The sequence below is a fragment of the Pygocentrus nattereri genome, chromosome 8 (genome assembly GCF_015220715.1).
Source record: "Pygocentrus nattereri isolate fPygNat1 chromosome 8, fPygNat1.pri, whole genome shotgun sequence".
Classification (NCBI taxonomy): domain Eukaryota; kingdom Metazoa; phylum Chordata; class Actinopteri; order Characiformes; family Serrasalmidae; genus Pygocentrus; species Pygocentrus nattereri.
In genome coordinates, this window is record NC_051218.1 from 13,465,843 (window position 1) to 13,481,575 (window position 15,733).

Consider the following 15,733-nt stretch of genomic DNA (forward strand, 5'->3'; position numbering starts at 1 on the left):
TTCTTCACAGATTTGTCTTCCACATTTTGATTGTTGTTCTAGCTTTGCAGTGGTATCAAATGTATAATATATGTTAACGTGTTTATTACAATGTTCAAATAAAGCACAATGTCTTTTACAAGCTTCAAATGTCTGTTTAATCTAACATTGCCAAAAATATTAATGTGAATTGCTGTTAGCTTAGCACTAAGATACTCCTGACGTCCCACAGAGATGCAGAAATTTGCACCACAGAGGTGTTTTCTTTTAGTTTTGTGGTTTACAGCTTGAATTGAAGGTGCAGTGTTAACACTCATGGCTCAGCACGGTTGAGCACCTGATACTCGATCAGGTGAGCAACAGATACTATGTAATGAGCACGAGACACGATCAGATGAGCACCAGATACCATGTGGTGTCCCTTCAGGGGCTCGGTTGTATAGTAACCCTTGTGATGCAAATTTTATATTCAACATAATGAGAAACTGTAGAGCATAACTATTTTTCTTAAAATACTTTTCAAATGGAATTTATTTGTATGCTGTGAAAGGTTTTTATAGTGCATTCAGGCTGATGTTAGCGTGGTGTTTATGTATTGTTTTGATTACCTGCTAAAATAGTCCATTTGTGAGCTTCATTTAAAATTAGAAGCTTTAATGTTACACAGCAGAAAAAGCAGAGCAGCGCGACATTAAACATTTTGCATTGTAGGCTACAATTTATGATTAGATTGAATGGAATTTTATGAACATTGCATGAAGCTTGTCTGACCTCGTCACGGTTGCTAGGTTAGCATGCGTCTGTGGGCGGAGCATGGACAGGTCAGTTCTATTGTTTCATGGAAAATGGCCTTGACTAACGTAGTTATGACACCGTATAGCAGCAAACTGATATGATTTTGACAATGATAGCATTCAACAAATCAAACCCAGGTCAACTGCTTGGAAGGCAGCTATACTAATCACTATACCACAAACACTGGTACAGGAGGTCTACACCCCTCACCATATACATAAAAGAGCTTTAAAACGTCATGCTCCACAGCATTTCTTGAGCTGTGCAAGACAAAGTATGACATATGGGCTATTTCCATTGTCCATTTCTACTGCAGACACTAGTAATTTTGATCTGTCTCCTCCTGATCTGACAGGGTGTGCAGAGTACAGACTAATGGAATACATTACAGCCAGTAGAAGGAGGGTGCAGAGAAAGAGGGAGAGCTCCTCTGTCTCCTCATTAGTGAAGCTCTGCCTCGACTGTGCCATTTGCATGTGCAGACGTTGCACATCGTGCATCTGTTTAAAAGGTATGAGGCGATTCATCTGATTGGCTGAGAAGATCCTGATTAATTAATGCACACGCCTACTTCTGTTCCACTTCTCTAACTCTAACATCTGATTGCACTTGTGTGGAAACTGTACCTTCTGGACACTCGCTCGTGTAGTTGTGGGGCAACCTCAGTCTTGACAAAACCGATGAATAATCTGACTGACATAAGAAACAGACGGCTGGCAACCTGAAGTAAAAGATGTTATACTCTGCTTCATGAAAAAAGGGCCCCTGTGTACCTAGAAAAATCCTCAGTGTTGAATGAACACTGCGGCTTATAGTACATGGTATGCTTAAAGGGAAATTCCACTGATTTTTCTAAACTTGTGCAAAATGAACTCATTAAGATAGAAACAAAGCCATTCAGACTGGTGTGATGTAACATGGTGCATTCTAGAGGAACTTACACAGAAACTTACAGATTATCTTTACAGTGGTGGTGATAGGAACCAGGAGTCACAATGTCTACAGTATAAATATAGCCATTTAATGCACCATCCAAAATGATCAGTGAACCTACATGTCTTCTGTGTTTTTGCATGTAAAGTTAATGATGGTGAAGTAGTTGTAAATCTGAAGAAATGTATCCAATTGTACAAGGTTTTAGGTCAAAACCTTCATCTTCAGGCACCGGGCAGCATATTCACGAGAGGGAACTTTACAAAGCACTTATCCGACGTCTGGTTCCTGTCACCACCACTGTGAATGACTCTGCCTGGGTACTTCACTCTTGAACAGAGCATTTCTTATCAGACCACTTCAAATGACTTTGTTCACATCTTAACCATGTCAGTACACACTTTTGAAAAAATTTGTGGAATTCCCCTTTAAAGTCAACGTGAACCAGAAATCATAGCATATATGACAAAGATGAAGGAAAAACAAGTATTTTGTCCTATAAATGATGTAGTAGGATGAGTCATGCTTAGTATGCCAAGACACACAAACTAACAACTAACAAAAAAAAAAGGTTCTATTTTAATTCTGGGTTGACGTCAACACTGCGTAAATTTTAACACTAGGGCTTTTACTGTGGAGAGTTTGGCACTATTGCTAGTGCTTTCTGGAATTATGCTGTCAAACGGAACTCATAGCTCATTCAGTGTCAACTCTCTGGCTTCTCCTTTCTTGACAAATTATTATAAATTAAGGAGCATTAGAGGTATTACAGAAGTCTACAAGGACTTAATGTTATGTGGGAGAAAGACAATAATGGATGGCATTTACTAAAAGTCCTCTTAAATGCATGGTACTGGAAATGATTGTTCTTTCTCTAAATGACGCAGACTTGATAAATTGCTTGAATCATGTTGTAAATGTCATTAATTGTAGACGACAAAAGACCAATAGTTTCATTACATTCTTGGCAAACACCTTATACCTTTGACTGATGGAGTCATTCTAATTACAAACAACTTCGTAAGAGAGAAGAAACTTCATGTTTGCACTAATTAACTTTTAATGTCCAGTCCAGCCGAGGAGGAGCAATATTTTTGGTTGACTTTTTGGTTAAAGACGTAACATTCTGTAATGTGACATTTCAGTTTAGTTTGTCGCACTAAATCAAGGGGAATTATGTAGATTTTTCAAATTTCTAAGTAAGTAAATTGCTGCGGTGTGAACTTGAAACTTTCAATGTCTAAAATATGAACATAGTAGTTTATTGCTGTCCAAAATGGTCAGTGAACCCCATTTTCAGAATGTCTGGTTCCTGTCTCCACCACTGTGAACAATTCAGACTGTAGGTTTCTCTAGAACAGAGCATTTCACCTGTTATATAACAAACATCTACTGGATACTAACACTGCGGAATAAGCGGCACATACTGTTCTATGCGCTTTGCACACTTGATTCAAAGCAACGCATGCATCTACATTCACTGAAAAACTGCTTTTATCAGGTTTGACTATTTGCATCAGGTCCATATGAATGAAGCATTTTACATCAACACAATTACTGTCTTTCATGAACTTCTTTTTGGCAGTCACTGTTGATCTTCTGTATTTTATTCATGTGGAACCGATGCTCACATGTGAATCTGATAAATCCAAAGCATTACTGTTTTTTCTGTATACTCTGTATTATTTTTCCATTGCTTGATGTTAAGGAGCAAATGAATGGTTTGAATGGTTTCTGTGGGAAGATTTTGGCTCATGAGATAAAAAGACAGAGATCCTTCCCACAAGAGGAAAAGAGTGGGAGCCGCATGAAGGCATACTGGAAGTCAGGGCATGAAGGGTAATTAGGTTAAACTGTATGTTGCTTTGCCTGGTTTACAAAGTGATTCTGACAGCAAAGCACCACTGATGATAAGATTAAATATGGGGCATGCAGCCAGGACAAAATGCAGTGCAGATGCAGCGCACACATGGGAGGGGAACTGGTTTTTACTCAGCCTTCGTTTTCGGGACATCACAAAAACAATTCATTGAAAACAAGCCTCTTTTGCAGCTTAGTTTCTTTATCAATGGTTTCATAAACATATCGCTGTTGTCGGAAGAAAACCTCGTATCTCCATTTTTGATGTTTTTCAGTTTTTGACACAGTTTGAAAATGTCTGTTGCCCTTTACATTGGGTATAAATTTAATGATGAATGGACCAAAAGAAACGGCCAAAAATTCCTCTGAAAAATATCTGGCTCCATTAACTTACATTAAAAGTAAAGTATGCTTTTTCCTTCTCCTGTAAAGTTACCAGTTTGGAGATACAAGTTTTTCTTCTAACAACAGTGATATAAAACACCACTTTCTTCACTTTTTCCATTATATATGTTAGCAGGATTGGGATTACACTAGGAAGAAATATTAATGCAGTATTATTATTAATAACACTTTTATTAAAGAATAAAAATGTACAGAATTTGTTCTATGTTTAAATGACATTTATTAACCTATGGAATGTATGCAGTGGGCTGTGAACTGTAACTGTATCTGATGGTGAAAGATTTGGTGGTCTACCAGATGTTCAACGGTTGCTAGGAGTCCTATTTTCTATGTATCTTTTAGTTTAACTTCACTGAACTCCAGGTTTAGAAACACTTATTTTTCTGACTACCCCTGTCCTTATGCAAGTGGATTATCTTATATCTAATCTCAGAAATATCTCCTTAATAACTTGCATATCTTGGCCAATCATGGCCATCTCAATTAAAAACATAACATTTTTTCAAGACTAGCATTTGGTGTAGGCCTGAATATATAAGTGAACTGAACATGAGCTTTTGCTTTTGGGAAATTGCCATAGCGTCCAAGTCTCTCGGGGTGGTCTTTGCTCTTATCGAAAACATTACGTAGCTGTGTGAGGTTTGACTTTATTTGACTCTTCGCTCATGCCTGCTGTGTCATTAATTAACTTCGGCCTCCTCTTTGTCTGCTTCATGACATGCTTGACTGAACAATAATTCACGTGTTTTATGATGAGTGACGGAGTTCCTAGAGCTGCTGTGTATGTGGATGACCTTTCCCTGGCTTTTCACATAGACTATAATTCTAACCCAATTTCTTCTGAATTTTAAACATGTTCATGGTGGTGATGTGGTGGTGATAGTGAAGTGGGTAGCAGCTCCCCTACGGCTCAGAGCATTCATACAGTGACTACAATCTATATTAGAATGATGCAATAGCTAATAGAGAGGAGGGCTGCTTAGATATCTCCATGCTAAGCACATATTTATGTATTCTCTTAGGTATCTCCTGAGCGTCCCTCATAAATTGGTTGGGGTAAATGAAGTGGCATTATAGAATCAGGTGTGAAGAGTTGTTACCAGGGCAACGGCTTCTCGTGTAAAACATCAACTGCCAGGAGAGGAAGATGAGGCCTAGTGGAGCACAGGAGCAGCTGCACGGACTCCAGCATGTCACTTCTTCATTACCTATCACAACTTCAGCGCTCCCTACGCCTGTCCACACAGCAAGCTGGATCTGGGATGTGTGAATTCGAGCTTGCAGTGACAGGCAGTGGGATTTTTGCTGCTTGCTGTCGAGGTCTTGTGCCAGCTCTCTCGGAATGGGCATCTATACTTATAGATATATTCCTAGTTTTCAATAAAAACTGTGTCAAAAAATGCCACTTTTTGCTGTCAGTGCTGAGATTATCCCAGAATTCACCCTTAGAGGAAACAAATGTAGCCGGAGATAGCTCATAGCTATGTGAAAAAAGTGGAGAAATACTGCCGGAACAGTGAAAAGAAAGATATTTTATGATTTGAACTTGATTTGCAACATTTTTGTCGCTATTCAGCACTGACACAAAAAGAAAAAGTAAAAAGACGGACATTCGTACTCAACATTGTAGACACGTAAATTAAATGCAAGTAAATTGTATGTAAGTAATTGTATGTAAGTAAATGTAAGTAATTTCAGTCTCTATGCACCGTGTGCACAATTATTAGGCAAGAGAGTATTTTGACCATATTATCATTTTTAGGCATATTTTCTAACTCCAAGCTGGATAAACTTGAATGCTTAATGGATTTAAGCATAGCAGGTGATGTGTATCTGTGTAATGAGGGAGGGTGTGGCCTAAGGAGGTCAACACCCTATATCAAGGTGTGCATAATTATTAAGCAGCTTTTTCTTTAGGCAAAATGGGCCAAAAAAAAGATTGAACTGACTCTGAAAAGTTAAAAATTACCAAAAGTCTCTCAGAGGGATGCAGAACTCTTGAAATTGCTAAGATATTGGGGCGAGATCACAGAACCATCAAACGTTTTGTTGCAAATAGTCAACAGGGTCGCAAGAAACGTGCTGAGAAAAAAAGATGCAAAATAACTGCCAAGGATTTGAGAAGAATCAAGCATGAAGCTACCAGGAACCCTTTATCTTCCAGTTCTGTCATATTCCAGAACTACAACCTAGTTGGAGTATCAAGAAGTACAAGATGTTCAGTACTCAGAGACATGGCCAAGGTAAGGAAGGCTGAAACCCGACCACCACTGAGCAAGACACATAAGCTGAAGTGTCTAGACTGGTCCAAGAAGAGTCTGAAGACAGATTTTTCAAAGGTTTTATGCACTGATTAAATGAGAGTGACTCTTGACGGACCAGATGGATGGGCCCATGGCTGGATCAGTAACGGGACAGTAACGGCTCCACTTCAAGTCAGACGCCAGTAAGGTGGAGGTGGGGTACTGGTATGGGTTGGTATTGTTAAAGATGAGCTGGTTGGACCTTTTCGGGTTGAAGATGGGCTCAAAATCAACTCCCAAGCCTACTGCCAGTTTTTAGAAGACACTTTCTTTAAGCAGTGGTCCAGGAAGAATCTGCATCTTTCAAAAAGACAATGATTTTTATGCAGGACAATGCTCCATCACATGCATCCAAGTACTGCTCTGCATGGCTCGCCAGTAAAGGCATTAAAGATGAAAAACTTATGACATGGTCCCCTTCCTCACCTGACCTGAACCCAATTGAGAACTTGTAGGCAATTCTTAAACAGGAGATTTACAGTGAAGGAAAACAGTACACCTCTCTGAACAGGATCTGGGAGGCTGTGGTTGCTGCTGCACAAAAAGTTGATCGTCAACAGATGAAGAAACTGACAGACTCGATGAATGGAAGGCTTATCACTGTTATTGAAAAGAAGGGTGGCTATATTGGTCACACTTTTTTTTTTTTTCTCTCAGAAATGTTCATTTGGAAAGCTTTGAGTTGTTTGTTTATAACAACACTTGAACAGATGAAAATAAAAAGTGAGATGGATAATGTGTGTTTTTCATTTAGCTGCGTAATAATTCTGCACCATTATAGTTGCTCAATAAATGTGCACGTATAGATATTCTCCTAAGAAAGCAAAAACTACACTTTTACTTTCTTAAACATTCATGTTTGAGGTTTATTAACACTTTGGATTAACCGAGAGCACTGTAGTTGGTAATTAATAAAAATAATCCTCAAAAATAGACTTGCCTAATAATTGTGCACACAGTGTATAATTAATTATGGACTTGATTGCATTTGAATAAGAAAGCATCACAACAGTAATGAATCTAGATTTATTGGAGGTTAAAATGTTCTCATATTATGTGTTCTCACTGTTCAAGCGTGCTGGTTCATGAATCTGGCTCCGTGGCATCTTCCTGACATTTTTGACGCTTAGGCCAACATATGAATATTCTACCCACTGCAGGGTGAAAGCAGTTGGGGACACTTGCTTTCAGGGAGGGGGTCTTCATTCACTTTTACTGACCTCCTGCTAAGTAAGTGTCAAAGTATATCAGTAGCATAAGAGGTCATGGGAAACCCCTTCTCCAGTGGGGGCCAATTAGCCTCTGTCAGAATGCAGTATGTACGTTTGCTGCACATAGTTACAGCATTTGCTGACTTTGGTGTGTAATCCCCAATTTAAACATTTCACGTAATGATTTGTGCAAATGAAATGCATGCTTATTATGGATAAACATCCACAGCAGTAAAGCATTTAACTGTATGATTTCCATTGTTGTGACAGCAGTTTTTGTATTCGTCTTATTTTCTACATTTTTGTAAATTTATGTTTTTGGATTCTCCCCATAAACATCTTTTCAAACTAAAATTGACCAAAAAAAGTGAAATAACACAAGGGCTATTAAAAATAAGCAAGATTGTGAGGGCAAAATAATTCACTATGGGGTTCTACAAGGTTATAGTCTAAGTCCCATGCAATTTTTGATTTTTACCTCCTGCCTCTTATTTTATCAAATGTAACATTTGATGTTTGTAACATATATAAAGACTACAAGCATCAACAAATATGAAATGTGCAACAAATCAATAAGGACAGCTTAAGATTTGCTTATGTAAGTTATGTGTGGACCTGCCACACTAAGAGCTAAACCTGTAGGTCTTAAACTACAGAATCAGATCTAGTGGATCAGTACATACATTACAGGCACTACAGTATGCAGCATGTAGCTTGCAATGACGATTCTTCTGTCTAGGAAGCGCTTTCAGATCAGTAGGACTGCACAGCCTTCTCCAACTCTATTGGCAAGGCATATTCACAAAGGCGTCTGCTTATTAAGTAGATAACAGCTCTCAGTATTGTGTTTAGGCAGGGACATAAGGCAGTGAGCTAGACAGACAACACTTAGTTCCTCCAAATGCGAAACACCTTCCCTGTTATAAAACAGAACTTCATCTCCATCTGGCAGATCTAATGAGCTCATCAACTAAAGGCAGTTTTAATAGTCATTTAGCCTAAATTAGCACTTTTGCACATCATTACCTATTTATTTTAGGTCTCAGTCTCATTTTATTTACCAGTATGTGTCGTCCTATTTTTGCCCTTTTTTCATCTTCTAAAATCTTTTTTTTTTTCTTCTTTAATCTGTGTTAAGCCCTACTTTGACTATCAGGCCTGCACAAGAAGCCTAATTAACGTCTTGTTTTGTCTTCTTCTGAGTATGAAACTGTGGGAATAGGAGCAAGCAGTTAATATAAATCCTAGAAAATAAACAAACGAATAAACAAGTTTGCTACATCTGTCTTATAAGATTATTACATGAAGAGTGACAGTCTGCACACACCACATGCAGCTTTTAAGGTAAAAAAGATGTAAAAGATGTTCGTCCATCTGTGCAATAGGAGTAGAACTGGTGTCCTTTGTAAAGCATGTTAGGGCTTCTGTATAAGTATTACTGGTGTTGGTTAGTTGGTAAGCAAACGTTATTAGAATTTTATATATATTGGACATAAAGGGGAATTCCATCAAGGTTTCAAGATTATATATTTCAGTGTTTGAGATATAAAGTCATTCAGAGTGGTTTGATCTGAAATGCTTTACTGTAGAGCAACTTACTTCAGCTTTCTTTACAATGGCATTGCAGATATAGCCAAATACAACCACCAGTGAACCTACACATGTGTACTTCTTTTTATATGTAATGTTAATAATAGTAAATCTAAAAAGAATTTTGATTATTATTTATGATCATTTCAGGTAAGCTTTTAGCATCATGAAACGCTTTAGATATCTGGTTCCTATCACCTCCATTGTGAACAACGTTTGGTTCCTATCACCTTCATTGAGAACAATTCTGACTCTGTAAGTTTCTCTATAATGTAACATGTCATATAAAACCACTCTGACTGACTGTGATTACATCTTAATGGTTTAATTATGCAGAACTTTTGAAATATCAGTGGAATTCCCCTTTAAAGTCTTACTTGACAGAGGACTAACTAATCACAATAGCTAAACAGTAGCTGTAGATGTAGAGATTTGAGATTAAAATAACAATTCATAGCACGTCATATTAAAAACATAATTCAATACCAGAACATTTGCAAGTAAACAGTGATTTTGACCTCCAAAACTCATATCTGATGACCTGTACTTTTGGGGCTTTTAGCTAGCTGAAGCATCTTTTGTGGGTTTGAAGAGTGCTCAGTGTCCATGTGCGTCTGCCCAGGAGCTAACCACTTAGAAGGAGGAAGAATCTGGGGAAGGGAGATAAGCTCTCATTTGAAATGCTTGCCGCGAGCAGGCAGTCCAAAAGAGCATTATCTCCATACCATTTTGCTAGATTAAAGGTCTTTTCAATTACAGCCAACTTCTCTAACATCTCACCACTGCCAGAGATGGTGTCACTGGCATCCGTTTTTTAAAATCTTCAGAGAATCAAGTCCACTCCTCATCCACATAGAAGATACAAAGGGAACAATCAAAGGTAGCAAACATGACTACTTGTTGAAAGCAGTAGCACAGCCAGTTTATTTCTCTCTTGTATTGAACTGATCTCCAAAAAAAAAAAAAGGAATTTACCATCCGCTGCCAATTTCACACTTACTGGATTATCTCAAGTAGCCAAGCTAATGAACTACAGTGGAAGGCTTCAAAAAGGCATCAAGCTCGCAGTCGCCAAATGCTCTAATCTGCAGCAGCCCAGCAGAGGAAAGAGAATTGCATACGCCACAAAAGAGTGAAAAGGCTTTTTTAAAAGTGCTCCTGCTGACCTGTCACTGCCACACCTGTTGAGTTCCTTTAAGCTCCTTAGCCGCCTGGCCACTTTCTGCCAGACCGGCAAGTTTGAGGCATTTCTGTGGACGAAATGTCATCGTAGCCTACCGAAAAAGTGAATCGAAAAAAGCTCATGTTACATCTTGACAAGGTTGTGGTTTTTTTTGTTTTGTTTTTTTTTTGTGCAGAGCATGAATAATTTAGCACTTGATTTCTTTCCCTGCTGCTAGGCCAGTGCTGATGACTTTCAGAACAAAACACAGAGAGAAGGAGTCACAGCCTGCCATTCCTCACCTGCCATGTACAACACATTAGCAGCATGTCGCTAACACGATTTTGTCTCTTTGGCCTGCTTTGTAGTTATAAATCATATCATATGAAGTCTGGGCACATGCGTGAGCATGTTCAGCATATATGACATCTAAAGCCCAATTAGAGTGATGGTCTTTATAAAAGCAAGCTCTAGCTGGATCATTTAGATGACCTCAAATGTTTAAGCAGTAAATAATGCATGTTTCATCGTAGCTGTATTTTGTTGCCCACATGAGCAGCTCTCAGCAGCCTAAATGCTTCAGGTGTACGTTCAGTGTGTTAAAATTCAGGCTTTACAGGCCCATATCACACATTTGTCTTCCATTTTATTTTGTACCCTTAAGTTCACTTATAACATTTGTGTGAATTTATATACCAAAAACAATTTCCATGATATTCCTCCAATCTCTTTTATTCTTTAGAATAAATCAGGGCGTTTCTTTTGCCGTTACAACTGATGTATGTTAATGACTTCTGTTCTGACTGGCTGCCTGTATCGAGCCTAATTCAGTCCTGGCTGAAACATTCCTTATAACTTCAGCCTGAATGGGTGTAGCTAAACTGCTATAGGCTGAAGTGGTGGATAAGTCAGGAAAATGAGGTTTTCCAGGATATGAGCCCTTAAAGTTGCAAATAATGTATTTTTGGCCAATATTAGTCTTTTCAGGGTAGGAATGCTGAACTGGAATCAGTTTATGCCCATTCCATAGAAGAAAGGTTATTACATGAACTGATTTTAGATCAGTGTTCTTGATAAATTCGGACCATAGCTATATTTTGATGCCTTCACAACCAGCTCTAAGCGGCCCAAGGGCTCTATTTTCATGCAGGGGCAAATACAAGTGCAGCTTAGTGATACAGCACTGGCAACATGGTTTAGAGATAGAGCTTGAATTTGAGCTCAGAATGCAGTTGAGAACGAAACACAGAAGAAACCAGAGGAAAAGAGTTTCTATGAACAAATATGTCTTAAGCCAAAATCTTAATACAAAAAGGCTGTAAAATAATATAGTGCATGTATCCCTTACCATTTTGGTTCTTACCATTACCTTTAAATTTCTCTAGAATGGGAAATTTCACAGCAAACCATAGATTTTCTTAATCAGAATTTTGCATTAATTGGTGGAATTGACATATTTACATATACTGTGTCTTTGACTATAGCTGTATTTTGATACACTCACAACCTGCCTTTAGCTGCCTAAGGGCTCTATTCCACCCATGCGTATAGCATGGGGGTTATGGTTTGGAGGCTAGGCTTGAAAATAGAAGTGAGAATGAAACCCAGAAGCAATTAAAAAAGCAGTGTAAGGCCAGAACTTTAATTCAAAACACATATTAGTGTAGGCAAGTGATTAGTCACCATTTAGCATAACAACTTAGTGATATTGCTTTTAGAAGCATTTAATGTTTCAGACATCTGCTTCCTATCACCAATACTGTGAAAATTTCTGATTCTAGAATGGTGTTTACATCTTAACGTATATTTGCTGCCCTCATGACCAGTTCTTAGTGCCCTAAATGTTCCAGACATAAGTTCCATATCTACACATGTTAAGAATTTAGTGGATTTGAAGATTTTTCTATGACTTTCTGTGTTTTCACTCCAACTGATTTAGGCGATCAGAAATATTTAATTAGTGAATACTATATCTTTGACAATAGCTGTATTTTATTGCCCATGTGGCCAGCTCTTAGCAGTCTCAGAGCTCTATTTTTGTGCAGATGCAAGCACAGTTTATTAAACAAGGTACCTGAGAATTAAGACAGTGTAAGAAAAATACATTTTTAGGCCAAAATCTTAACAAGAAATGTAGCCGTAGCCATTTCATGTAATAACTATGTGATGCACATATCTTTACGGCATTAAATGCTTCAGATGCCTGGTTCCTATCACCAATACTGTGAACAACTCCACAACAAGTCCATTGAGCATTTCACGTCAAACCACCCTGAATGACTTTGTTTACACCGTATCAACTTATTATGAAGAATGGACATCCCCCTTTAAACCGAGAATCCTGTATCTTCGACAAAAGCTGTATTAGCTCTTAGCAGCCTAAACGTTCCAGACATATGTTCAGTGACTAAACATTCACAGGTTTTACTGGATTTGAAGGTTTATACAGCCACTTTCTGTTTTTGCTGCAGATCTGTCCTATTGCTCTACTCTCTTGATCTTGATAAAGGGCTGGTGAAAATAACCCTGCTCTGTTAGCACAGGGCTGTTATTCTTGGCGTATTCTTAAGCAATACAGAAGTGTTTGGCCTGCTGCCTTCAAATGGTTGATCAAAGCCTTCTTCATGGCATTTACCTATTTATGAGACGTAGGCTGACACACTGCATTATTCATTTGTAACATTTTCTTATACATATTTTTTTCCTTCTTATCTGGCTTCATCTTCCAGATTAGCTTTTACGATTTGAGTGCTAATTATAGTGTGGCCATTTAGACCTGTTTGACGAATGTGAATCTGAATGTGCTGTACGCCCTCGCTAACCTTCACTGAGCGAACTGTACACATGAGTGCACGCTGCAGCGTAGACCACATTAATCACAACTTCAGTGTTTTTTTTCTGACATGGTTACAGCCATGACAGCATGTTCTCCCTCTCTGAGAAAGCAAATGAAGGATGGTCAGAGGCTATGCATGATTCTGCCTGTGCCTCAGGAGCTGGGGGTATAGAACAGTAATGTGCATTTGGGGCATCCAGTGTGCAAAGCCCCATTAGAAACTAGTGCTGCTGTTGCACGGGGAAGTGATGCTTTACTGTCTCTTTAACCTCAGCGCATTTTTCTGTCCTAGAAAGATCTCGTATTCTGTTATTGTATATGTAGTCTGCAGGTCAGTATTAAAGGAATACTTCAAAAAAATTCAACTTAATCTCCATCTGCCACATCTGTAGTACAGAACTGATTACATTGAAAAATAATTCTGCTGTATTTAGACAAGAACAGAAAACCTGTTCACTCAAAAGACCTTATAATAGAAGTCAATTAGGCAGACACTCGAGTCACTGGGTTTTCTGCTCTTGTACTAAGCACAAGGAAATGTGTCGATAGTTTTTAGCGATGAATCAATCTGACACAACGGATGAGGTATTGGCCGACTGGACCCAGCTACTATCAATACTATCAATACTGTTTCTTAGACACAATCATTCTAAAATGGAAGGGGGTTGTTCCAAATGTGATATACGTCAAATTCCCACTTTGTTCTTTTATTAATGGAACTGAAAGCTCCAATAGCAGGCAATTGTGTTATGAAATTAATATTTCTCAGCAAACATGAAATGCACAATGCGTTTCTCAACAAAGCCCCGCAGCATGTCAAAATAAAAGCCCAGTGTGTGCGAGCTTTTCCAATTCTGTTTTGCTTCACACATTTAACAATTTAAGACTTTTACATTTTCATCAATTTGACGTACACTCTTTAAAAAAGGAGCCACATGGCTCATCATTTTAGTTCCCTGAAGAAAATAAGATTTGTGAACCTTGTAAAAGGTATAAAGAACCTTCACATAAAGGTTCTTTACCAGTCTAAGATTTCCTAGCCTTTACATCATGCGCAGGTACTTTAAAGGCAAAAGAAGATTCTTCAGGCTTACCCATTTAGAAGAATGGTTTTCTAAAGAATCATCCACTTAATGGACTAAAACATTTCTGCTATGGCAAATAACCCTCTCTAGCACCTTCGTTTTTGGGTTAAACAAGTGGATTTTTGGGTGGTTTTGAGATGATAAAAGGGATCGTTAATATATCGAAAGGGATCAATAAGACTTTGTTGCCCTAAAATAAATTAGACGCATATGATTGATCCCAAAATACGTCTTATGTAAGATATACACATTTTAAACTGAAGAAGAAAAAAGGACTGGCCAGTTTCCAGCATCAGCCAATACCCCGAATCAGTATCAGCATCAGGAGGGAAAAGGTTGTATGGGTAATCACCTCTATGAACACAGAGATTACACTCGAGTATCTCTTTCATCTGCTCCTTTTGGTGCATATTACACAGACTTCACACACAGACTAAACCAGAGCAATAAATACGTAAATAAAACAAATCAATGACAATAATTCATTAATTAATCAATCAATTAATAGAGTGCCTGTCATGACGTTAACCTGTTCAGAACCACACGTGCCACTGATTCTTTATTAAGAAGTCACACTACACACTCACAGCTGAACGTGAAGAGATCAATGCAGCCCCAAATCAATTATTTAAGACGTGATACAGTAAAGCCAGAGATAAACCCAGCCCTGAGGAAACAGCAATGTTAGCCTCCTGACAGAGTGCAGCCCACTGAGCACAGAGCCTCCCCCCGCAGCCAGGCTTTCTGCTGCAGGACATCAGCCTTTTACCGGCGGTACAATGAAATCAACAACCCCCTCGTCCACAGACACCTTCAGCACCGGCTGCACCTGCACATTCCGTGCTCTTTTTTTCCGCGAGATCATCAGTTCCTACCCTCCTCTAGCCCTCCGATCCCCAACAGCGCGCTTGCGTAGCGCGAGGAACAAACCCCACAGCGCTCGCGGTTCACTTGTAGTATGTTCTTCATGTACCTCCTGCAACATGGAGCTGAAACTGACAGATCACGCCTTACCCTGCATGCCCAACCCTCCCTCCGCATCCGTCGGCGAGTTCGCACCACTGCAGCGTTCAACCAGCGAGCGCGCGCTGCTGACCAGTAATAGAGCCGTGAAAGACCAGCGGCTCGTGCTCGCGCGCCCGTGTAATGCCTTTCGTTTGTCTTTTTAAATCGGGCTGCGGATGAAAAGAGCATGCAGGATGGACCGTGTACAAACCTCGGCTCGCGGCTCCAGCCTCCTCACTCGTGTGTGACTCGAGAGACTGCTCCTCCTGTACGGTCTCCAGCCTCCCCCTCCCTCCTCCCTCCTTCTCTCCCTCCCTCCGTCCCTCCTTCCCTCCTCCCTTCCTCTGGGCTGCTCGTCACTACCGCCCCCCTCTCCAGCAGCGCTCCCGCACTCCAGACTGTGGAACAAAAAGCTGCTGGAAATGAAGGCGATCCTGCGTGGGGCTGAAACAACAAGTTATTTTATGCAAATAAGGGCAAACATATTGCACCACACACTGAAAAAATAAAGTGAAACTGTTTCATTCAACGTGATTCCCACAGGAGTAGAGTATATCACTGCACAGTCA

At 39.3% G+C, this 15,733-nt stretch overlaps 1 protein-coding gene across 1 annotated transcript in view; it reads right to left on the reverse strand.

Moving 5' to 3' along the window:
• The window catches only part of cplx2 (complexin 2), a 41,134-nt gene extending 25,677 nt beyond the window's left edge, over nt 1-15,457 (reverse strand). Inside the window, exon 1 of the mRNA XM_017690054.2 lies at nt 15,376-15,457. The gene's annotated coding sequence lies outside the window, so the exon portion shown is untranslated. The remainder of the gene's footprint in view (nt 1-15,375) is intronic.
• Between the last annotated feature and the right edge of the window lie 276 nt (nt 15,458-15,733).